The sequence below is a fragment of the Lissotriton vulgaris genome, chromosome 10 (assembly GCF_964263255.1).
Source record: "Lissotriton vulgaris chromosome 10, aLisVul1.2, whole genome shotgun sequence".
Classification (NCBI taxonomy): domain Eukaryota; kingdom Metazoa; phylum Chordata; class Amphibia; order Caudata; family Salamandridae; genus Lissotriton; species Lissotriton vulgaris.
This window is the reverse complement of record NC_141698.1, coordinates 745,597,262-745,622,235: the sequence shown is the minus strand read 5'-3', so window position 1 is coordinate 745,622,235 and position 24,974 is coordinate 745,597,262.

The window sequence follows — 24,974 nt, the reverse complement described above, 5'->3', positions numbered from 1 at the left end:
GACACCACGCCCTGGAGATGGGGGCCTGAACAGATGAAAGCGTTCCAAGAGATCAAAGGAGCTTTGTCAGACGCCACAACACTGTCCTTTTTCGATCCCCGAAAGTTAACGCTTATAGCTGTGGACGCTGGCCCTGTAGGATTAGGAGCTGTCCTGATGCAACGGCAGAGAGCCGATGAAGACTGGACCCCGGTTGCCTTCGCCAGCCGCTCCCTCACTGAGACTGAAATACGATATTCTCAAATCGAGAAAGAGGCAATAGCAATCCACTGGGGTTGCCGGCACTTCCACCTGTACGTGTACGGGAAACCGTTTGCAGTGGCCACCAATCACAAGCCATTGGTGGCTCTCTTCTCAGGAACCTCCACGAAACCTCCACCTCGCATCGAGAAGTGGATGCTCCAACTTCAAGACTACAACTGCCACGTGGAGTATCAACCTGGGTCCAGGAATCCCGCAGATTACCTTTCACGACACCCGCGAGCAGCCACTCGAGAAGAAATAGAGGATGCGGCGGACACCGAAGCATATGTGAGTTGCATCACTTCCCGAACATGCCCGATGCCCATATCGCTGGAGAGTATTGCAGAGGCCACCCGGAAGGATGACTGCCTACAAAGGGCCCGAATGGCGCTACAGAACGGGAACTGGCATTGAGCCAAAGAGGAGTGGAAAATACTGACGCCGGAAGCGCTGCGCATCATGGAGAGCCTTCATCACGTGAGATGGGAACTGAATGAAGACGACACCGGATGCCTGTTGAGAGGTCACAGACTAGTAATACCATCATCTCTAACAGCCCAAGTGGTACAACTGGCCCATGTCGGCCATCAAAGAATGGTCAAAACAAAATCCCGATTGAGGACCAAGGTGTGGTTTCCTCTCATGGGCGACCTTGAGGAGGCCGCGGTGAGATCGTGCGCAGCTTGACAGGTCACGGGGGATGCCCCGCGAAAGGCCCCGGTCATAGCAGAACCCTGGCCATGACACCCCTGGGAGTGTGTCAGCCTGGATTTTGGCAGCCTCCCGGACGGGCGACACACCATGGTAGCCATTGACGATCAGTCCAAATACCCGGAGGTAAAAATAGTTTCCACCACCAGCGCTACAGAAGTCATTCCTAAAATCGAGAAAGTAATGGCCGCTCATGAAAGAACTACGTACGGACAATGGCCCTCCTATTCAGGGACAAGAACTGGCCAACTACCTCAGTGCTTTGGGAATCCGGCATCCCAGAATAACTCCCCGAAGGCCACAGGCCAATGGCGAAGTGGAGCGATTCATACGAACTCTCAATAAAGTCATAAGGATCGCCCATGATAAAGGACAGTCACTGGAGCTGGCAATCTTCATGTTCCTGACGAGGTATCGACAGACACCCCACACAACCACTGGGGTCGCACCAGGACATGTTCTTATGGGGCGAGTGGTTGCAGACTCCATTCCCCATCATCCCCATTGGAAGCCAGAACTATCCGAGGAACCTCAGATCGAGGCCAAACGGCAGAAAGCCTATGCCCAAGCCAGCCAGCGTAGGAGAGCCAAAGCATCGCAAAACACCCGCGGAGACCTGGTACTGCTGAAGAATCGTGTCACCAGTGGAAAGTTCAGGTTGATGTATGAGAAGAAGCCCTGGAAGGTGGTCAACGTGAAGGGAACCCGCATCATAGCAACCGGAGGACGAGAGACTATGACTCGTAATGTGTCCCACTTCAAGTTGTATCATCCCGAGACCGGGGTGGTCACCATGCCTGAGGTGCCAGAGATCCCGGCGCCATCCGGTCCAGGGGCCGTGAGCCCCCCGGCACCCAGAGGCTGGTACCAAGGAGAAACGTCTCAGGAGTCGACAGGTGAAGAGAATGGTTGCCCGAAGAATTGGAAGATGCTAGTGCTGAACGGGGTGGAGATGACTCTGTCGCCCACGACAACGACCCAATATCTCCGGCTGGGGGCTGTGTCATGCCGGCCAGGGGTACCTCTCAATATCAGATGAGGAGAAACCCAGAGCCCTCCTGCCGCCTCCGGGACTATTTTACGTAAGACTGTTCCACGGCATGTTTAAGTGAATTATCAACCAGAGACTGTCAAGTGAAGTTTAGTGACTGAGTGTGATTATCTGTAGCATTTAGTGTTCCAGAATACTTATTGCATTTTTCATTTTTGTTTATTTTGTGTTTGGTGAGGAATGTTGTGTTCCAGCTTATTCACGCTGGTGGCACAACAGGCGTGCAACGTAGCCCTCACGTGACCTGCTGAATAAAAGGGGTCTCCGCACATACGTACGCCAGTTGGCAACAACGTGCAGAGCCACCAATAGTCACTCAGTGTCTGCGTGCTTCTTTTATATATAAGGCCACGTGTCAGGCCCACAAAGTCCCAGGTGCCCCACTGAGTGTAGACTGCCCTGACACAACACTTTTGTGTCTGTGTAATGTGATTTTATATTCAGATCTTTCCTTTCTCGACATTTCTCTTTTAGAAGATAAACTTTTTGTGTTCTAACATTATTTGTTTTATGACAAGACAGTGCTGACACGCGTACACGTCAGGTTCCCACCCTTCGGCTGTTGCTGTTTCCTCTTCATTTGTGTCGGTGCAGTGCGTGCAGTAACACAAACCGCTTGATCTCAGAATCAACATTTTCATCTGTTGCGTTCATTACGCCGGGTTGTTAACATATCTTTCGTGGTGAATCACAATTCCAAATGTGATGACTTTTAATTAGGAGTCTAAGTAGTGGGGTGCTCTTAACACGCGTGCTTTAAAGCTAGTTACATTAACATACTATCTATATCGAAACTGCTCAAATTACCGGGGCGGGCCTCGACTCGGCACACCACCACTATGGCGGTCACGCCGGTCCCAAATTTTTGGGGAGGTCGCGCCTTCTGACACTTCCCCTTTGGGCATCTGGGCTTCTCTGTCATGGGCATGGTCGCGGGTGATCCACTTCAAGTGCTTCCGGTTCCCCAGAGGTCCCATAGTCGGACAATCCAGTCTAAACCAGATTGCCCAAATAGGAGCAATAAAGGCTGGGGAGCAGGGAGGGCAGATCCTCTTTTGCCGCTCGCCTGCTTTGGGACTACTGCTCCTTAAGACCAGGCCTCTGTCGGAGGCCCCCAATTTTCTTTGTGAGCAGTCAAGCAGGCACGGTAAATATGCCTGGTGGGGAGTGGGTGTTTCTTGCATGGATTGTTTTTTATTATGGCCTGTGTGTTTCCAACATGCTTGTGACTGAGTACGGGGAGTGCGCAGACTCTGTCTCACGCCAGCTTGCGAGGGCGCCCGTCCACGGTGCTTCATTGTGTCACAACATGTGTGAGGAGTGTCGGATGCCTGAAAACAGCCTCGAATCTTTTGTAAAAGGCAGGCTCCCCAAAAATGATACAGGAAACTAAATTATCGCTATTCCCGTTGTTGTGTTGCTGGAGATATGGGACAATGACGCTTTCATATTGACATATATAAAAGTGCACACTGTGGTGTAATCCACGGGTGAAACGGTTGTGTAAAGATGCCGCTTGGTACTCTTGGTGGGAGGACCTTAATTAACACATCGATCGGGCTTCACGTTTCAGCTGGCTTGGTCTCTGGGTTATTTGAAAGCTTGTAACTCAACTTTGGTAATGTTGTTTGTCCCGTTCTGACAACTGAGGACTGCCCGATATTGCAAGTGGCAGCTGTCCCTCCTGGCCACTGTTTTTGACCAATGGTTGTCTGCAATCAGCTGTGTGGAGAGCGCCAGCACCAGGACCGGCTCCAGGAGTTTTTATTTGGGTGGGCCAAGGGTGCATTTGGGTGGGCCATTGTGGGCTTGATTTGTCGGATATATGTCCAGGCAGACCTGCTTCAGGGCCCTCCTTTATCTCTTCTTAGTCTTACAAGGCCCAGTAAAATGCACTCTTTTCCAAATCTCTTTCTAAATATTATCACTCTCAAAAGTGTTTTTTCCATGTAATGTTCCTTTGATGGGAAGAGGTGGTTTCTGAGTTGGGAGTATCAGGCAACTGACACTTCACGGGCTTCCTCTCTGGGAGCCTTCAGGGAGAATCCCTCTTCATGCCTACCTCCACCTGACCCTGGACTCTGCAACGCACTCCCTTGCAGGCTTGATTATACCCACTCCTCTCCAATGCACCTTATCTCACAGCTGACATTGGGTCCCAACCCCATATCAGGCACAATCGGGCTCCACTTTTATTTTTCCCGGGAAAACATTAATAAAATCACCTTCAGACTTAAAACATTGAATATAGCAGTAAATATAATTAGCACGCACTTTAAAGTATGTTCCACAGTACCCCTTATGACCCGACTGCTAATTAAATAAACAAAAACAGAAAGGCCATGACAGCGCTGATGCGAAAGTCTTTTTTGGCGCCGCACCAATAACCTCTTTCTCCGTAAATACCATTACTAGCACCTTCCAACATTGCCCCTCATCCCGCCAAGGCCCCTCCTATTGACCTCCTCCTCAGATTCCCTCAATGCCACACCACATGCCACAGGTGCCCCTCATCTCACCATAACCCCTCCCCCTTATGACCTCCTCCTCGTATTCCCTCACTGCCACCCTCCACCAGTGCCCCTCATCTCTCCTTAGCTCCTCCCCCTCATGATCTCCTCCTCAGACTTCCTCACTACCACCCTCCATCAGTGCCCCTCATCTCTCCCTAGCTCCCACTCCCCCTAATGACCTCCTCCTCAGACTCCCTCACTACCACCCGCCACCAGTGCCCCTCATCTCTCCCTAGCTCCCCCTCCACCCCATGACCTCTTCCTTGGATTCTCTCACTGCTAACCTCCACCATTGCCCCTTGTTTCTCTGTAGCCCCTCCCCCTCATAACCTCCTCCTCAGACTCCCTCACTGCCACCCTCCTCCAGTGCCCTAATCTCTACGTAGCCACTCTCTCATATGCATTTCATTTGTTGTATAGCGCTACTCATATCAGTGTAGTGTGTGTCAGTACTTTACACCGCGCACACATTATACAGAGACAATGAATCATACAAGTATGTAAATCAGTCTACAGGGAATGTCACATTAGCTAATGAGGATTACAAGATGTAGGAATCACGTCATCCATACTGGTGGCCAGTATATTTTAAAAGGGTTTGGTCTGGGCAAACACAACCATAGGATTTAAAAAGTATTCCGCAGGGGTCAGCTTTACTGATAAAAATGTATATCTGCCCAAACATACTCATTTTAGCAACATTAGAATAATGAAAGACTGAGGAAGTTCTAACTATATCACAAAACAAAAAAAGCAAAGTTCTAACTATACCATTCATGTTTGTATGCAGCTCTTGGTGACAATTCATTGGTCACTGTCCTATGGTAGGATTGTAACTTCTGAACTGCAAGTAACAGAAGGATCTCTGTGACAGTGGCAGTAACCCACTGAGCTAGCCACATAAAATACAGTTCATCTGCATTTAAAAACTACTAACAGACTAATGATTGCTTTCCGGCAGGATCATTAATTACCAGCGTTATCTGGGCATTTTGTATTGTCTAATTGTTGTCCTGCGTCAGCCATGATAATGATAAAAACTGTTTAAAAGAAGCACACATGAAGTATGTGTGGTGCTGGGCCTGTGCAGATTTTTAAAAGAAAAACAAATAGTTACACATTCTTTTACCTACTACCCTATTAGTCAAACTTTGTGTCACAGACAGCCTGATGTGATAAGCAGCTGCAGGGGTCAGGAAAGGTGAATAGGAATAAACAAACTTATTTTCTCCTGCTCTGCATAGAAAAATATCCATGCAACAGAACAGTAGGCAAAGGTTACCGTTGTTAAAGAAATTTTCTTACCATTATCCAGAATCCCAGAGCAGGTCGACTGGACCTTTTTACCTATCTTGGAACGAGGAGGGAAAATCTCTCCTCATTAATCTAATCTAATTATCTTTACAACTCAATAAATTTTGGTTCGGAAAGGAACACTGACTACTGGATAAGAGTTAAAAGATTTATTACAAGGCCAAAAACAATTGGATGTACAGAGATCTCAATAAAAGGTTGAAAAGATAGGCTGGCACTAATATAAACATAATTGTACGCAAGAGTCCCAGACGACTCAAGATTATGATTAACACTAACTCAAGAACCATCAGGCAAGCGATGATAGTTCCCACTTTAATTTTAGAATGCATATACAGAAAGGAAAATATTCTTTGGTTAGACTGTCCCTACACTAACTCTAAATTGACATCCCTACTTAACATTTCTCCTAAGCAAAATAAAGGTGTCAACAGTGGTGACATCCAAAGAAGTAAACTCACTTGTCTTAAGAATCTTCAACTACCGAGCTCGTTCTAAGATGCTCCTTTCTACACCTTATTCTGCCTCAAAATTCACAAACTACCTACATCTTGTCTTTCCCAAGACCCCACTCTGTGACTCTGGCCTACTCTTCAGGCTGGCTAAGTCCGTCTGCCTCTCCTCCCTCAGGTGCTGTCCCTAATACAAAACCCCAAAAACAGTTGACACGCCTTCAAGTACGCCCCTTTGGCAGGTGCTGATCTCCGGATTTTTCCAGCATGGCACCTCTCCACCAACGTCCGTTGAAGTGTCCTTGGGTCCCAGGCACCTTCTCCGTTGAATGTTGCACTCCCAAATTCCTTGGATGCTCCCCTGCACTCGCGCCTACCATCCTAACTCCTTACACAATGACCCTTTCTACCTAACAAGCTACTCGACCTTGCACCTGCAAAAGAAGCGCATGAGAACAGATCCAAGCACATTCAAAGTTACATTTCAATATTTGCTGAAGACAGCCTTTCCCAAAGAGAAATCATTTTTCTACGACTTATGCCAACTGAAAGAAATTCAACTAAGCCTCTACTGGCTTCAGCATGTAACAGGCCTCTGCACGTTTAAATGCATTACCATCATAATGTGAGCATTAGATTCCATCATTTAAACACTATTTATAATGCAAGCAATACATTTTCTATACTAAAAGCCTATGTTAGTTCACTCATGAATAAACGCATCTCTATCTCAATGAAGCACATCCCTATTTATGCGACATTTCACATGGAATTACATTACCATCATAATGTGAGCATTAGATTCCATCATTTAAACACTATTTATAATGCAAGCAATACATTTTCTATACTAAAAGCCTATGTTAGTTCACTCATGAATAAACGCATCTCTATCTCAATGAAGCACATCCCTATTTATGCGACATTTCACATGGAATTACATTTCTTTGTTAAACAGCATTGTGATTTCTTTAAAGCACTACCTTGTCAGCAATTAATGAACACCTTACTACATGTTACACTAATTCTTAGCCTTATGTTGCATTTCTAAACTACATTAGTGAGTCCTCTAAATATGAGGGTGCTGACTACTCGTGAATATGGTGCACCCCTACAAATTTCAACTGACATGGCGCACTCTCAGTTCCCCCCTTAATGACCTGTGTCATCACCCACACTACACTATCTCTGAGGGTAGGAACCGATTAAACAGAGCTTGTTGCCACTTTTCCTCTCTTGAGCAACTCCATGTTTCTCAGACTCCGATATTGTCTGTCCTGCAGTCTCTCCAATCGTCTCTCTTGCTCTCTCATCTTTCTTTCCAGTCTGCTTGACCGGTACCACTTATATGCTCTCACTAAACCCCACAATCCAATCACACATGCCACAACTATAATAAGGGCTTTTAACACAAAGCCAAGGAAACCCTTTCCAAGGTTTGCAAACCAACTTCCAACTTTCTCAAATCCCTTGCCAATTTTCTCCCACACAGTCTCTTCGGTAAGATCTCAATCTCATAGTGAATTGCAGTAATATTGCTTATATATTTCTCCAGATCCTTGCTGTTATCTGGTATATAAGTGCAACATTCCTGGACCTTCAAAAGTTTACAGACTCCTCCCTCTTTGGCTAGAAGGACATCTAAAGCAAGACGGTTTTGTAAAACCATAGTCCTTATTGATAACATCTCACCCTCAACCAACACCAATGACTTAGCCATGTTCACTGACAACTCATCCACAACAGTCGGCAATCTCCGTATTTTCATGTCATTCAGGATCACTCCCAAGGTGGGTATCATCACTCCGAAAACATCACCAACAGTTGCTCCTGCACTTTTGCCTCGTTTCACTCTCGCATGCTGTCCTCCTTCTATGAGAGCAAATTCCTCTGTATGATATATCTTTGGGAAAATGATCGCCAGATAACACGTCCCATACCACTTCTCAGGCAGTCTCATATAAGCATTCCTCCCACAGACAAAATACACAGTCGCAATCACTTGCAACACACTCTTCAAGAAATCCTTCACATAATACTCCAGAGTGAAAGTATGCTCACACGTAGTGTGGCCTATATCCACGTTCGCATAATATGTCTGTGGTCTATGAATACACAACTTCCCTTTCTGCACCTCATCCAGAGGTATCGGACCATAACTCCCCTTTGCCTTGTGTAATCTTTCTTCATCCGTCCAATCCACTTTATCCTGTCCTGAATCTGGCAACTGTTTCTGTTTCCTGTACCTGTCTTCTACCTGTTCTTTGAATTTCTTCTCTGTCTCTGACAAGAGGCAAGTCAAATTATGTTGGTGAGCATATGATGTGTCTAACTCTCGTGTTAGAATAAAATACGTTCCAAGCCTGTCCTCTGACTTATAACAATCATACTTGTTCAAATGCTTGTAAGCTGGTACTTCAGGGAGCACAGCATCATAGTTCGAAAAAAAATACTCAAAATAGTTACGCCCATAAAATATGTTAAGCAGCAAACTACATGAAATTCCATATGTCAATGGAAGGTGATGGTATCTAATACCCTCATCTACTGAAGCTGGCAACTGCATGCACACATAACAATCTCTAGCATCCATCGCATCAATATACTCATACAATAACTTTTCATACGTATTAAGCTTAAAATTGCCTTTGGACAAATCTGCATGTAATCTACGACTCTCTTCTAGGAGCAAAGCCTTTTCGGCTCCCATGTGGACCTCTTTCTGTTTAGGAGTAGTAGGTGTCGGTGTTCCCTCAACCTCCACTGCCTGCTCGTGTGTTGCTAAATACGAAACTACAACTACTAATATGATGAAGAGTATCACTCCTCCTACAAGTGTGCCTACAATGCACCTAGCTCTACGGGTCAGGTTTCCAGCCTCCATGGTCTGAGGACTAATTTCACCTTGTTATTCGGCAAAAGCACAAAGGTCTCCTTCCTTCTTCAATTGCTTGAATCACACGAACTGCACTTTAGAAGCTGGAAGTCCCCTTTTAATTTCACTTCCTTATGTACAGCAAACACTAGACAACCCTAACCCTTCTCCGTCCTCTGTGGAAGTCCCTACTTTCTTCTTCTTCCACTCGGATCTAGGTTAGCTTCAGCAGCTATTTACAGCAAAAGTCTTTCAGTAGTCTATGATCAGATGGGTTCCAACTGCATCCAACACATAGTCCAGAAGCTCAAGAGGAAGGACAATACATTCATGAGATGGTATTTTGGGGCCAAATGTAGGAAAAATCAGTCTATTCAGAATTAAGTCGCGTATCTTACTCAAGAACGGGGGATTTGGAACGGTGATGGTCAGTACACCTTCGATCTCAAGTCCAGGTACCAACAACAGCACATATAATTTAATGTTGGGACTGGTACAGATTACTGTCACTGCCCTCCCCCTCCCCGATCTCAGTACACCAGGCATCAGTCACAGGGTAGGCCCACTCAGGAGTAGCATACCTTCGACAAGGCACCCTCATTTTCCTTGATCTCCTCGGACCTCTCCTCTCTTGCTCTTGTTCTCCCTCTTCCGATTCAGACTCCTCTGACACAGGAGCAAGATCTCTTTCGGAAACCAGTCTCAAGTTCAGTCGCCTTCGTCTCTATGGCCACTGCGTCTCCACATCACTCGCTTTTCTGCTTCTCCTTTGCTCATCCTGCTCACAACTTCTCTCAGTTTGCTCGGATTCCGGACCACTTTCACAACAACTTCTTTCGGAGATAAACTCAGAGTCGCTGTTCTCGTGACCCTCCACAGCTTGATCTGGTGAACAACCAGCCTCGTCAGACACCCTCACAGCTTTGCTTGTCCCCTCTTGCGGCCCTGCCACCTCAGCTGGAGTTTCATTCGAGAGAGGAGCTGTTTCTTCCAAGGGTGCTGAAACTCGATGGTTGTGAGAAGCATGCACCCAATTCGGCAATCCTAAACACTTCACAGCAGTGTTCATCACGAGGATGATCTTATAGGGTCCCTTCCAAAATAAACATCCAAACAGCTCTTTCTCACGTGCTTCCGCACCAACACCCAGTCTCCCGGACTCAGGTCGGGGCAAAGGTCCCTGGAAGCCGGGACCACAGCAGCCTGCACCTGAGGAGACACAGAACGGATGACATCAGCGAGTCCCTTGCAATGGTCAAGGATCAGATCATCTGTGATACTCAGCAAGGCTGTCGATGGGACCGACGATAACCTCATTACCCTCCCCATCAGCACTTCATGAGGTGAAAGACCTGTTCTCCTGTCTGGGGTACTGCGCATGCTCATTAACACCAATGGCAAGGCGTCTTGCCACTTTAGGGATGTAGATGAGCACACCATTGCCATTCGGGTCTGTTGTGCCATCGGATTCAACAACTCATCCGGTAATACTGCTCTTCCATCATTTGAGACCCAAATATCCACGTCTACCTTCACACATCCAGAATTGATCCACACATTCTTCTCATGGTCTGACACCTGTTCCTGCATGTTCTTGAGCTCATGCCAAGTATCCGCCATTTCAAGCATCATGTTTAACTCGGTTCTTTCCTGTATTCCCTCTACAACTTGTTCAGTAAATGAGTAACCTTGTTCGGCACAGAAACGTGCAACTTCATCCGCATAGCGGTTTCCCAGTGACACAAAATCTGGCCCTTTACTGTGAGCAGTACACTTTACAACAGCAATTTCTCTGGGACATTGCAAAGCCTCTAAAAGCAACCTGACAAATTCCCCATTCCTGATGGGGGAACCAGATGATGTCATGTAACCTCTCTCGGACCACAACTGTCCAAAATCATGAACCACACCAAACCCGTACTGGCTGTCAATATAAATTGTGATCCGAATTTTGTCTGCTGCCAAACAGGCACGCGTCAGAGCAATTATTTCGGCTACCTGAGCGGAGTATACTCCTTCCAGGCATGCAGCTTCAACAACTCCTTTAATGGTACACACAGCAAACGTTGCTCTCAAGTGGCCAACACTGTCTCCTATACATGAACCAACAACAAAGAAAATTTTGTCAGGGTCAGTCAACGGTTCATCAACAATGTCGGGTCTCGGTTTGGTGCACAATTCAGTCACATCTAGACAATCATGGTCCTCACAATCTTCATCTAGTGTGTTTGGCAACGGCATCAAGGTGGCAGGATTCAAAACAGAGCACCTTCTAAGGGTCACATTTTCCGCAGCAAGTATAACCTGCTCGTAGCGCGTGAACCTGCTGTTCGTCAGGTGCTGTGTCTTGGTCCTGGTCATTAGCAACTCCACTGAATGAGGAACATACACTGTCAGTGGATGACCCATCACAATGCTTTCACATCTCTCAATGCTGACACCTGTTGCAGCAACGATTTGAGACATCTGGGCAACGCTGCAGCTACTGGGTCTAAAGTAGCTGAGAAGTAGGCAACTGGTCTACGGACATCTCCATGATCTTGCACTAAAACTGCTAATGCACATCCTTCTCGCTCACAACAGAACAGTGAAAATGATTTATTGTAGTCAGGCATTCCCAGCGCTGGAGCGTGACATAGGTCCTCTCGCAGCTCAAGGAAAGCTTTCCTACAGTTGTTGTCCCATGGTACCGGATCACTCACATCCTTGTGCGTCAGTCTCTGCAAAGGTTTTGCCTTCAGAGAGAAGTTGACAATCCACTGACGACAATAGCCAACCATCCCTAGGAACATCCTAACTTCCCTCTGGGTCGAAGGCACCATCATATTCATGATTGCCTCAATTCTGTCGGGTGACACTTTCCTTTTGCCTTTCTTAATTCTGTGACCCAGATACTGCACTTCAGTCAGACAGTACTGCAACTTGTTTGGTGACACCTTGTGTCCATTCTCTGCCAAATGGGTCAACAAGGTAATGGTATCAATTTTGCATGCTTCTTCAGTCTCTGACGCAACAAGGAGATCGTCTATGTACTGAACGAGAACGGAGTTCAGCAGCAGCACTAGACTCTCAAGATTCTTTTTCAATATCTGATTAAAGATTGATGGACTCTCTGTGTACCCTTGAGGGATACGACACCACGTTAAGACACGATTTTCCAGCTTAAACGCAAAAAGAAATTGGCTCTCTTCATGCAATGGAATGGAAAAGAAAGCCTGGCAAAGGTCTATCACAGTAAACCACTCAGCTTCACACGGAATCTGAAACAGTATCACTGATGGATTTGGTACCATTGGACAACATGGAACAACTATGTTGTTTACTCGCCGCAGTTCCTGTACAATTCTGAACTTCCCGTTAGGTATCTGCAAACCCATGATCGGGGAATTACATGGACTGCCCATGACCTCCTTCAGTATTCCCTGCTTAATCATGGACTCAATCACAGTCTTTATCCCTGCAATTGTTTCTGTGGTCAAATTATACTGAGGTGTTCTAGGGAATTCAGCATTTTGCTTCACCTGAATCTTGACTGGCTCAACTCCTTTAGTTAATCCAATATCTTCCCCTGTGAAGTCCCACACCTCCCGTGAGACCGAATCTCTCAAGCCAACTGGAAGCTCGTCCACAGTCAAAGCAGGATACATATCTATGCACACATGCTGGTTTGCAACCTTAAAGGCAGCTCATCATCATTCGTCTTCAGTTCTACTCCCTTAGGGGTGCAATAGATGGTACAATTAAGCTTGCACAGCAGACCCTCCCTAGCAAACACACAGGACTCAAATCACACACCACAAATTGGTGTTTATCCCTGAAATGTCCTATCTTCACAGGAATTGGCTCGGTCAATGGATTTCTCGATTTCCTGTTAGCAACACCTACAACTTGGACTGTCTGTCCTGAGAGGGGTAGGTTAGGAACTACTGCAGATCTTACAGTAGAACAGGTAGCACCAGTGTCGACCAAAAAGGTGGTAGGGTAACCGTCAACATCAGCTTCTACAAATGGTCCCCTCTGGTCTACCTCCAGGACTGCCCCAAGAGTACAGTCTTCCTCCCCTCTCAGGCACCGTCATGCCAACGGGTCAAGGCAGCATTCATCACCTTCAGTCAAAAGAGGCATCTGCTTGTAAACCTTAGTCCCTGACGAGAACTTTGGTGGCTGGGGAGCCTGGACCCGAGGGGTTGAAGTCCCACCTTTGGTCATCTTAGTCTTCGCTACTGCTGTTGTTGTCACCTGACGAACCTGAACCTGAACCTCCTCTTCCTCCTCCTGTTATTCCATATTCGCAGGATTAAAGGGACACTCGCGTCTCCAGTGTCCAATCTGATGACTCTGATGGCATTGAGTAGACTTCTTCAGTGTTGCCAAATCTACCCTAGGTCTCGAGTCATCACCATTTCCCTTCTTCTGGCCACCCTGCTCCTCCCTAAGGTTCCACCTCCCAACTGGGTCTGACCTCCCTTGTCAGCTGATTGCATTTGAACCATCATTAGCTTATCCTTAAGCTTTTTAGACTTTGACTCTATTTCATCACTGCAGTACCTGGCGTACCTCAAGATCTCATCCAGCGGCTTGTTCTGCCAACAAATTAGATGACGCTGAATCATAAGACAGATCTCATGTCTCAATCCCAGAACGAACTTCGACACAAACTGTCCCATGTCCTTCATGTCCATCACATCCAACCCACTGTATTGCTTAAAAACCTGCAACAATCACTCATAGTACTCATGCACCGTCTCCTTGGGCTCCTGTGTCGTCCGATCAATCTTCACCCAATCTACATTCTGTGGTGGTACCTGAGATTTCAACCACGTAATCACCTGCTCGTAGTTTTTCATTACATGAGGTGAGGGTCCATTTGTGGCAGCATCTCGCTCTGGCTCCACAGTGGGCCACTCAACACTGACCTTATATGCTATCCACAAATCCCTGGGAACCACAATATCAAACAATGTGTTCAAATCAATCCATAGCACTTTCGAGATCTTAACAAACCTCTCTACCTGTTTGTACCACTCAAATGGGCTCTCCCGCAACTTTGGGAAATCATTTGTAAAGGCAGCCAAATCTCCCCTACTTCAGGGCACATGCACATAACCCCCGTGAGCCACCTCCCTCAAGGGGTAGGCCTCCATCCTCGCAACTCCTACTACCGGAGGGGGTGGCCCAATGGTACTCCTAACACTCTTTTTCTTTAACCACCTTTCTTCCCATTTGTCAAACTTGTTCCATGCTCATATCCTTATAATCAGTTCTCTAATGTGGGTCTTTAGTCCAATCACTCTCTTCTCTTCTAAATCCTGGTCAGTATATTGCAATCTGTGATAACCCTGCAACATTGTTGTTCTTGACAAGTCCACATCATATTTATTTGCTAATTCAGTCAATTTCTCATGGGTCGACCTGGCTTTTCGAGTCACATCCTTTGCTACAAACAACAGCTCATCTGGTTCATAAAGTTCAATTCTTTCTAACGGCAAATTTTCATCCACAATTTCACCCACTTCTGCTTTTAGCCGCATCACATCAATCCTCCTCACCTTTATCGCAGCCCTCAATGTACTTTGACCAGATGTCCCGCTTAATTACCCTCAATCACTGTCCTGTCCCCTGCGCCTGCTCTCTTCAGGAGTGTTGTGAGGAACCATCCTATTCCCCGGGCTCCCATGGTCCCAATCCTCTCTCGACCTGTCATGCAGAGCCCCCACAACTGTCTCCCATGACCTGAAATCTGGCCTCAATTCTCCAAGAGATTTCGTCCATGGTCCTCTCAGATTCATAGGTCCTCTCGACGAATCTGCCGTCGATGGTAACGGGGTGCTCCATTCTACAGGCCTTGGCAGTTGGCTCAATCCATCCACCACACTATGCCTTTCGTGACTAACACTCTCTCCCAGGCCTATTTGTGGTGGACCCCCACTTCGTGCCTGTTCTGGATTATATACCGACACTATGGGACCAATGGTAAACGGTACTGTAAGAGCATCCGGCAACCTCTGAGAATTGACACACTCTATGTTCTGTGCCTCTCCTGCCGAGAACGTTCCCACTACTTCCACCCTAGGAGGAACTTGAGGTGTCTTTGCTTCCTCTACCGGGGCTGATCTCTCCTCCTCTACCTCAGGATTATATGGAGGTGGTCTCTCCGACAACAGTCTTTCTATCAGACTATCCTCCGCCTCACTGTCATCATCCTCAGTATTTCTTTTTTGCGCATCTCCGTGTTGACCAACAGCGGGTACAATCTATCCCCTTCAATTGTCTGCACTCTCCATCTCTTTTCCAATGCATCCCATCTCACATCTTGGACTGCCCTGACTGATCTCTTCACTCTTTCTTGTCTCCTGTCCCTGTTCCTTCCATGCGCCGCCCTAATCAATGCCTCAAACTGTGTCGGTCTAGGCAAGGGTCGCAAGGAAGACATAATCGCTTTCAACTGATACAACACCTCCAACCTGCACGTCTCATATCTGGGAAACGTCAACTCCTCATTCCCGTCAGTCATTTTGCACCAGTTCTCAAGCCACAATATAGTATGTAACCCGACATTCGTAGCCATGTAATGAGCCAGAGTATCCTCGGGTGGGGCCTCCCCCCCGCCCGGGGTTCTAACTTCTTTTCACTTCTGAACAAATCTCGCAAAACCTTTAAACATTTCATGCTGAAACCCCAACGTTTCTCTGTTTACAGTGCGCCTTTACCTCCTGATGACAATCCACCAATCCCAGCGTGGCTTCACACTAACCGCCCTATCCCAGTGCGGCTCCTTCTGACGTCACTCGCCTCCGCTTTGCAGCAGTTCCCCTCCTTCACAATTTGTCTCTCGCTCACACACGCATCCCAATCATACTCTTGTAATGACCACTTACGACCAAGCAATCACTTCGCTGACTGTACGTCCACAGTCGCGATATTGCCACCGAACCGGCAACTGTCTGTCCATGAAACGACCGGACAATCACCTCAACTGATAGGTTATAAACACACACAGCAACTCATGACCAGCGTCAATTACTCACGCACTCACACATTTGTTCCCCCTATCTCGGTCCTGCGGGCAATCGATGGTACCTCACGATACCCTTAACAATGGTCGACAATTACTATAAATGTGCGGTACACCTGAACCACTTAAGCTACTCCTTGAGCCTAAGATTTTCCCGGGATGTGGTCGCTCACAGCCTGATCTTCTTTCACACAACAGGCATTCAAACTCCGCAAGACATTACAGCACAAAGCTCAACATAACACCGCAATCTAACAACATATGACCCTGTTCATACTCACTCTCCTAGGAACTGCTGCTTTCCGCCGCACCGTCACTCTCCGTCCGTTTCCATGGAACGCCGTCTTCCACCAACAATCTGCTGAACCTCTGTAACCTAATTTCTAGGGGCCTAAGGGAACACTTAACCTGATCTAGATTTCCCCTCGCTCAAGAAGGGAAACCATACTCTATAGCTACCAACTGAGGAAGCTGGGATCCTCATCTAAAATTTTCTTACCATTATACAGAATCTCAGAGCAGGTCGACTGAACCTTTTTACCTGTCTTGGAACGTGGAGCGAAAATCTCTCAGTAATCTAATCAAACTAACTTTACAACTCAATAAATGTTGGTTCGGAAAGGATCACTGACTACTGGATACGAGTTAAAAGATTTATTACAAGGCCAAAAACAATTGGATGTACAGACATCTCAATAAAAGGTTCAAAAGATAGACTGGCACTAATACAAACATAATTCTACGCAAAAGTCTCAGACGACTCAAGATTAGGATTAACACTAACTCAAGAACCATCAGGCAAGCGATGATAGTTCCCACTTGAATTTTAGAATGCATATACAGAAAGGAAAATTTTCTTTGGTTAGACTGTCCCTACACTAACTCTAAAGTGACATCCCTACTTAACATTTCACCTAAGCAAAATAAAGGTGTCAGCAGTGGTGACTTCCAAAGAAGTATACTCACTTTTCTTAACCAGCTTCCGCTACAGAGCTCATTCTAAGATGCTCCTTTCTACACCTTATTCTGCCTCAAATTCACAAACTTCCTACATCTTGTCTTTCCCAAGACCTCACTCTCTGACTCTGACCTACTCTTCTGGCTGGCTAAGTCCGTCTGCCTCTCCTCCCTCAGGTGCTGTCCCTAATACAAAACCCCAAAAACAGTTGACATGCCTTCAGGTACGCCCCTTTGGCAGGTGCTGATCTCCGGATTTTCCCAGCATGGCACCTCTCCACCACCGTCCATTGAAATGTCCTTGGGTCCCAGGCACCTTCTCCGCTTGATGTTGCACTCCTTGGCTGCTCCCCTGCGCTCGTGCCTACCATCCTAACTCCTTACACAATGGCCCTTTCTACCTAACAAGCTACTCGACCTTGCACCTGCAAAAGAAGTGCATGAGAACAGCTCCAAGCACATTCAAAGATACATTTCAATATTTGCTGAAGACAGCCTTTCCCAAAGAGAAATCATTTTTCTTTGACTAAGGCCAACTGAAAGAAATTCAACTAGGCCTTTACTGGCTTCAGCATGTAACAGGCCTCTGCACGTTTAAATGCATTACCAACATAACGTGAGCATTACATTTCATCATTTAAACACTATTTAAAGCAATACATTTTCCACACTAAAAGCCTATGTTAGTTCACTCATTAATAAACGCATCTCTTTTTCAATGAAGCACATCTCTATTAATGAGACATTTCACATGGAATTACATTTCTATGTTAAACATCATCGTGATTTCTTTAAAGCACTATCTTTTCAGCAACTAGTGAACACCTTACTACATGTTACACTAATTCTTAGCCTTAATGTTGCATTTCTAAACTATATTAATGAGTCCTCTAAATATGCGGGTGCTGACTGCTCGTGACTATGGTGCAACCCTACAAATTTCAACTGACATGGCGCTCTCTCAGAGATGAAGGGGTGAAAGAATGAACAAAACCTCGTTTATATGTAAATGGTCTTTTAAAGACCTGTGAAGTACTCGGGTGCGGCTGCGATAATCTCACAAACTATCTGTGTGTGTCTTTGAGCCCCCGGGAAGCTGTCTCAGCCCGGGCGCACACACACAGAGACCCTTTGAGGTCAATGTCGGTGCGCGCCTGCCTTTAATCCCTCACTGCGAGGGCCAAGGCTTCTGTTTGGGTGGGATAGGCTCATTTTGTTTGTGTGAGCCTGGCCCACCCGACTCACCCGTTAAAACCGGGCCTGGCCAGCACTGGTAGGATGTGCTTTGCTAGGGGATGTAGGCAGGGGCGGATTGGCACTGTGGGCATTCGGGAATCGGCCAAAGGGCCGCTGTTTCAGTGCCCTCTGTGGGCCGTTTTTATTCTCCCCTTTCCCAGTCCACAGAGAGTGCTCTCTGCTGTCTGCTCTCTGTCGACTGGGAAATGGGAGTAAAAAAAACGGCCCACAACACGGAGACAGAGACAGAAATGAAAGCGCTTCACTGTGCAGGCCATACAGCGATTATCAGCTGTGGCCTCTACTGCACCCCATGCCCTGCAAAGCAATCACGCTGAGGGTGGCTGGGGAGGGGGTGATTGTTCACAAGAATCGGCCTCCCTGGGGGCCAGGTGTTTCTCAGGCCTTTTGAGCCATTTTCACCATGGCCCACCTGGGTCCCACGCCGCCGGGAAAACAGTGATAGTCTTAACACCTCTCCCACAGCCCCTCACATTCAGGGCACAGTGGGCGAGGAAGAATGGGTCTGGCTGTGGGGGCCAGGTGATGTTTTGAAAGCGCACAATCTTCACCTTAGCCCCCCCCCCCACGCCCCCCAGTGCAAGAAGTTTTTTTTAAAAAGGGTTATAGTTCTTTCTCACTGTCATCATTTTAGAACTGATGCATTTTCAATATTACATTCAAGGAAGTCATGGTTGCAGCTTTTCTATTTTATGCAACTAACAACCATTGACAAAACCTATAGTTCTGGCTTGTTGTAGGTGTAACATTACTTGTTGTATTATGTATCTGAACGCAATAACAGAAGCAGCAAAATGCCAGTCGGGCGGCACACTATGCTAAGCACAGATTTGTAGCTTAGGTGTTTTAAGCTACCCCCATAATTACATTGAACACCCCCTTTGGAGAGACCCCTCAGTTTTGTCATCCCACTTAAAGCCCTAGAAACAACACCATGTCACAGACACCTCAGGGCCTGGCACTGTGCATCATGCATGACTTCCAAGGTTTTAGATTGACTATGTGCAGGGGCATCTTGAATGCCTCCCTTTGCTTTCGGAACTACAGCAAGGGGTGAGTTCCTGATGAGTCTCTTCTGTCTGCAATTCTGCGTACAAAGGCTCAGCTCACAATTATTGTGAAAAGGTGGGTGAGAGAGTAAGTGAAGGGATGGCTAGATGGATCAGTGAAAGGGTGAATGGATGAATGAAAGGGTGAATGGATGGATGATGAGAGAGAATGGGTGGATGGATGAGTGAAATGATGGATGGATTGATTAATTGATAAGTGAAAGTGTGAATGGATGAACAGATGTGTGAAAGGGTGGCCGTAAGGATGGATGAGTGAGTGAAAGGGAGGGTACATGGGCAAAAGATTGGATAGATGAGTGAAGGAGTGAAAGGATGGATGAGAGAATAGATGGATGGATGATTGAAAAGATGGATGAGTGATAGGGTCAATGGATGGACCCATGAGTGGATAAGTAGATGGATAGTTTGGTGGATGGAAGGAAGGATGGATGGCTAAGTGAAAGGGTCGATGGAGAGAGAAAGGGAGAATGGATGGCTGAAACGGTGAATAGGTGGAAGGATGAGTGACTGGGTGGATGGCTAAGAAAGTGAAAGGATGGCTGGATGGGTGAGAGGGCAAATGGCTAGATGGATGAGTGAAGAGATGGATTGGGTGAAAGGGTGGATGGAGAGAAAAAGTGAGGATGGATGTGTGGATGACTGAAAGAGTGAATGTGTCTAAGGGTGAGTGACTGGGTGGATGGATGAGTAAGTGAAAGGATGGGTGAAAGGGTAAATGGATGGATGAGTGAATGGATGGATGGGTGGAAGAGTGGATGAATGGGTGGATAATGGGTGGATGAGTAAAAGGGTGGATGGAGGGATGGATGAGTGAAATGATGGATGGAAGAATACATGATGGATAGATTTGCAAATGGTTGAATATGTTTGGATCTGGAATAGCGGCATCTTATGTTTGCCACTTTACATCTCACAATGACTATCCAAGCAGATCTTCCCGACCATTTCTCTCACCAAACAGGCCTGCTAAGAACCATGAATTGTGAACAAAATATCAGACTGGACTACCCAGTCCTGTAACCATATATATAAAGATTATTATCACATGAAATATCACAAAAAGACCTGCACAGTTGATCAAAGCTGCGTGCATACTGGAAAACCGTGAAGTACACGATTGGTTCAACCTGATATAAACTTATTTTGACTAGTGCTTAAATGGTTGTCTATTTACTTACTTACATAATAATGCGCAACCTCCTCTGATGGGTCTGTAAAACGTACCTTTTGTCCAGAAGGTTTGTTCTGAATTTTAACCCTTTGTCCTGAATTTTTACACTCCCCATCCTGAATTTGCACCCATGCCAGTTGGTCACCCTAGTCCTGACACTCCCATACAGAACTACAGAGTGTTCCCCCTGCCTTTTCTATTTGGTTACTCTTGTAACCAGATGCACCACACTGCCAAGCTCTAACTCAAGAGGGGCCATCTAATCCCCTTGGCATCCCACTCTCCACAGGGCTGACCAAAGTAGGCTGAGTAAAGCAGTACTCAAAGCTACATCGAGTGTGCCTCAATTGTCATCCGTCCGAATCCAGAAAATACTGCACTAGACTCAGTGCAGTAGGTCTTCCTCAAAGGTTTACTTGACTTGCCACATCCAGCACCCAGAAATGCAATGTGTTGCTAGCCGATCCCTTCCTCTGAAGCAAGAAGGAACCGGTAGGAACCATTTTGTTTACCATTTCTTTGCACAATTTACTGATTCATTTGTGTGCCAGTTAATAATGTAACTTTATTTTAAAGGCCTCATCCAAAATGCAGGAAAGGGGCATATTTCTCTATATGCCAAAAATATTAATTAGTAAGTTTTGGTTAGTTTTTTTTTGTAGTGTGTAGGTCTGACTGCACTCTATTTTAGGTCCTAGGCCAGAATGTGGCAACATGTCTGTGTGTTGATTTCAGGACATGTCTAAGACTTTGTGTAATGTGATTTCTCAAAAGAGAGCTGTTTAGCCTCATTCTATGCTAGGCCTTGTTCGAGGCCTAAGCAAAATTTGCAAACTTGGCACTTCTTTCTCTGTACAGAAGAATTAACTTTTCTAGCATGTTCAGGTTAGAATTCCTTTTTGCAGATTTTATATAATTTTTATGGTTAATTGAGTAATCCTCAGTCTCCTCACGGCCCAGACTTGAAGGCAGCACCAGATGTGAATAAAACTGTGTTTTTCGTATATAGACATCACTTGCTGGCTGTGAAATAAATTTATGACTAGATTGTACAGATAGATTTTTTCAGCATTCTTTACACCCCAGACTGCCTTTTCCTCATTTGTGAATTCTTACTTTTGTTATTACATGTTCTGTTCCCAGAGATTCCAGTCTTACCCTTTCTCCTTGACTTTGTACTAGATTTCTGATTTATGTGATGATTAGCTGGTTGGGAAAGAGTATCTAACGACCTTGTGCAGGGCGTTAAGACTGAATGTAAGTATTCAGTTATCAGACCTGCAGTGCTCCTAGTCTTTACCAATGTTACTTGCTTTGTAAGCTTTAAAAGGCTTAATTTACTAAATATTTCTCTACAAATTAGATCTCAAAGAGTAACCAAATAGTGTTTCATGAAAGGGCACGCCCCTTGAATGTGGGCCACACCCCTTAACTGTATGCCACGCCCAATAAATGTATGCCACGCCTATTGAACGTGGGCCACTTTTTTCATCACTGCCCGGGCCAAATTGTGATCCCAATCCGACCCTGGATGTAGGGTGTAGCGGGCGATGGTGTAAAGAATGCTACAGTCCAAAAGGTCACGCAGGGACGGGTCTGATGGGAGAGATCACACTGTCCTCAGGTGTACTCCAATGTGTTTATAGGACATAGCGGCCATTGTCACCCCTGGCATTTCAGGCATTCGCCCGGCCGTAACAGCCACGGCTTATCTCCAAAATACTGGGCCAATGCAGGCTCTATCCGGCTGCTGCGTGGCACTCAGCCAGCTCCTTTTAGGGCACCACTCCTCACAATATTGCAGTTACTGAGACGCCCCTGTCTGCGCGAGCGTTGCTCTCCCTACGTGTGGGGGGCAACAATGTCCCACTAACGTGTAAATGGTCTTTAAAGACCTGTGAAGTACGGGGGAGGCGGTGGGGTGGGCCCAGGAAGCAGTCTCTGCACCAGCTGCCACACACAAGGGCATTTTCCAATAGTGTTTAGCCTGGTGACATTTTAAACTCCGCACATAAAATTTAAAGATAAAACTACTAGTCCCATAATGCGGTTTGGTGGGCTAGAACGCCATGGCTGACTGAAGATGTGCAAGCGGTATGGCAGCACCCGACAGCCAGGCACAGGGAGGCACATGATTGGAATCAGGCGTTGAGACGAGAGTGACTGAGGGCAGAACACCAACCGAAGAGTCCAGCCATTCAAAAGTAAAGATTCAGTGTGGGTGTTTTCTGTGGCACAGGAGGCGACCTTCCTGTTTCACTATGAGTGAGTGAACCATGTCATCATGTCCAAAAAGACTGTGGCTCTGGCAGGCAGTGCGTTCAATAAGCGTTGTCTTAATGTGCCAGGTCCGCGCATTAAGGGCTTTTTCTCCTCTGCAGCTACCAATTAGCTGTCTGTAACGTGACACCTGCAGCGTATTACGAGTGCCCCTCCCTGGTCAACTGTTACCTCGTCAGGTATACTCAACATGGAAAATCCCTCTAGTGGAAGTGCTTAAAAGTGCGAAGGAGTACAGGTGATTGAGAGAGCGCCCGTTCAGATTACAGTACATGGCTGTGAAAGCTTCCTTTGCAGGTCCCATGGTGGGTTTATTGTGACTTTCACTCCACTTCCTATACCCAGGACCACTGGAATTATGCGGATGAGAGGGCCAAATATCTGTGCGTGGAATAGTGTGCCGCACGACTGGTAAATTTGCTGCTTCTGTCATTACATCCAGATATATAATACAACAATTAACATTTGCCAGTACTCTGCGATCCACATATGTGTCATCCCAGGACCAAAGGGCAACGTGATACTACGGCACCCCAGCAGCCTATTGAACTGCTAGCTGCTAGTAAGCCAGTTTTACTGCTCGCGTATACACAAGTGCCACGTCAGGGAAGGCTGTGCGGTGTGGGGATGCTCCTAGGTATGGTTGTTCTCATGTTGGAGACCAGGACACAAGAAAGCAAGCAGGTAGTTACGGGGTGAAGAGGTTCACATAGAACCTCCCACCAATCCTAAGGGTCAGGCGCGCAGTGACACATTATGGGATTATAGTTATGTTGCAATAAAGTGTTTTCTTGAAGTATATTTTCTAAATTAATTGGTTTGCGGTTTAGGAATTATATGTGTCTTAATGAAGTCTCTGATTTTGTCATTATGTCGAAATAAAAGTGCATTCTTAACTAAGTGATTTGATTGTCAGGAAATGAACTTTGTTGTATTTTCGGTTTTTCCATGTCAGGTGGTAAGGTCATGATTGGTGAGCATAGTTTGCGGTCCCTTAGAGGGCATCACCTTTATGAAAAGAGACGCCCGAGGGGGAGACAGGGGGTCTCTCATAGAACTCCAAGGGGCAGTTTTAGCCGGTAGGGTGAAGAACTGTGGGAGCCACGCTTCCAGGAGGCCATGGGCCATTCCCGCACGTGCATGCGCCCAAGGGTGCAAGTATGCATAATGGCAGGACCCCGTTTATGGAGTTAAGAGTCTGGGCGAAGGGGAGTCCCGGGGGAGGTATCTTTCCGGTAAGCTTGACCCCCTTTGCAACATCATTCCGGTAGGAGTCTGGGGATTTACAGCCGGTAGGCTGGCAGGGTGCGAGGGGAAGGGAAAACACGCTTTCCGGAGGCTTGTGGCCACCCCGCACGCGCATGCACTCAAGGACGCAGCGCAAGGACACTTATTAATTGCAGCGGCCCCGTTATGAAGTTAAGGTTGAGGGCCTGGGGGGGGCCGGGGGAGGTATCCATCCGGTAAGCTGGACCCCCTACGAAACAAACATTTCTTCGGAGGGAGTTCTTGGGATGCAGCTTTATTGGGATCTGGGGCCGCCAGTCATTGACCTTGCCGTAGGCTCAATAAGGAATATGCAGAAAGGATATCATCCTCATTGCGTTGCTCATGATAGGAATTAACATGTATTAGATAACACGTTAAAGTTAGCCAACTGACAGACCTATACCTATCAATGTATTGGACTTTCTGCGTATTTTGTGTACAGAATGAAAATGATATTTACATCGTCTTATTGTTTTATGTAATAAAATACGGCTGGGGGTCTGCGACCCCTAACCCAAACAACTTGGTGTTTGTCCTTTTGTGATGGTTACCTTGGAAGGGGGATGAGGGAGGGAAATGCTCCCCATCCAACCAAAGTTTCTGTTCCTGTGAATGGGAGGAGGGGGAATCTTAGGCGGTACCAGACCATATGCACAGAAACTCGGCCTACTTTGAAACCTTCTTTATAGCATTTTTGATGTTTGTAGAGGTGTTAAAATTACATTAATGTCTGTGCTGTTGACACATAGTAAGTCAGTGCGGTCTCACTATTGAAGGTTCATTTTTTTTTTAAATC